This window comes from Amphimedon queenslandica, unplaced genomic scaffold (assembly GCF_000090795.2).
Source record: "Amphimedon queenslandica unplaced genomic scaffold, v1.1 AMPQUscaffold_5623_Cont22410, whole genome shotgun sequence".
NCBI lineage: Eukaryota > Metazoa > Porifera > Demospongiae > Haplosclerida > Niphatidae > Amphimedon > Amphimedon queenslandica.
In genome coordinates, this window is record NW_003554077.1 from 1 (window position 1) to 1,711 (window position 1,711).

The window sequence follows — 1,711 nt, forward strand, 5'->3', positions numbered from 1 at the left end:
TGTAAATGTCTGCTGTTTTATATATTTATTTTTTTATAGACATTTTATACCTTGCCAGCGAATTGGATCACAAGAGGTTGCTCATGAGTTTTTGCTTACATGTGTAGTAGGAGACTAGGAGCTCAAGTAGGTACAAGGTTGAGCTGTAAGCTGTGTATAATTATAGACCACTAGCAGTAAAAATTGATTACATAGGAAGATTATTAGAAATTTTTACGGTTGTAAGGTGTGGTTTAGGATGAAATAAATTCAGCTGCCATTTTGGTTGACAACTTTTAATGGAGAACAAACGGGCTGGCATGAAAACAAACCTGTATTGAGAATTCTGGGGCAAATTGGACCACATCTTTTCGAGAAGAAGCTTAAAGGCAGATCTTTTTTCTTATAACAAGCACATTTTAGCTTTTAATAGAGCTACAGCAGGTAAGTGAGGCATTTTCTTCTTGCATTCATTGCCGACTTCCTTAACAAACTTTCCAACGAAAATGACAGCCAATTATGACGTGTGGGCAGATGCCGTGTATAAAATTAATGAAATTCATTTCCAATTCTCACTTCCAGTGGTCTATAATTAGTTTTTAAGTCAGTTTAGTTTTTAAATTTGTAAATTTTTTATTCATGCATTAAATAATGCAAGCAATTACATATTCCACTTTTATAGTACTTCTGACTATTAAAGCTGTTAGTTTTGTAGTTTTGAATTTACATGTATGCTATTTTTATGATAATTAGAATGTCACGAAAAGCTATCAGTATTGTTCATGGTGGTGGACAAAACTCTGGATGCTATATTTGGAGATGTTGGTACTTAATAGAATAATTATTCATGAAATGATTTATTTTATTATGCTACTAATGTTTAGAATTGTACCTAGAAATTACTGTCGCCCAAAATTTCTGTGAATTTTGCAGATTTTATTTTAGCAAAATCACCATACCTTTCAATGTGTACTGATTTTAAAGGATTAAATTTTCACAGTTTTTGAAATCTGCATAATTAGCAGAAATTTTGGGCCACAGAAATATTTAGCTCCATATGTATGGCATTTGCAATGAAAGGTTTATTTTTAACTTCTTATCTCTGTTAAACAGATAACATTTCCCCAAGACTAGATATATTATCAACTCTTTATTTCCCTTGGCACTACTTAATGTGACACCAGTATATTTCCAGGTCAGTAAAAACTTATATTGCTGTATAAAATTTGTTTTCGTTATCTGTAGAATGACATTCCTGTCAAATTATTTTTAGAGATGAAAATAGGCTACAAAGTTCTTTGTAAACATTAATGCAAAGTACATGTACTTTTTACATTTATTATTAATATTGCTTATTCCTTGTAGACTCAATAGAGTAACCTGAAATCAAATGTGTGGCTAAACAAGCATTTATTCATGTTTGAACTGTTTTTTTTACATTTTTGTTTGAGTTATGAACATTATAAATTGAAGTACAATTTAGTCAGTACTGCGCATGCGCAGATTGCGCCCACGCAAATAATTGGATCCATTCCTGTCTTTAACGGCATGTAGCAAGTCTGAGCTTATTTGCTGCAAAGGGTCAGTAAGATAATACTAAACTGCTGTCCAAAGGTTTCTCTAGCAGTTAGCCTAGGTTAACAAAGCAGATGACAATCTTCTTCGTTCAGTGACTGCTTCTAACTGTAAGCAAAATAACTTTACATCATTAAGGCCGCTCCAATCGAATTAT

The 1,711-nt window shown here is 32.3% G+C and overlaps 1 long non-coding RNA gene across 2 annotated transcripts; it reads left to right on the forward strand.

Moving 5' to 3' along the window:
- Positions 1-21: 21 nt before the first annotated feature.
- LOC109592317 (uncharacterized) lies at positions 22-1,459 on the forward strand. Of its 2 annotated transcripts, none has more exons than XR_002190289.1 (5): positions 22-126; positions 733-804; positions 1,093-1,174; positions 1,225-1,296; positions 1,345-1,459. It is a non-coding gene; the product is annotated as an uncharacterized LOC109592317 (long non-coding RNA). The 2 variants fall into 2 exon arrangements; XR_002190290.1 differs by having other exon boundaries at positions 733-800.
- Positions 1,460-1,711: the final 252 nt, after the last annotated feature.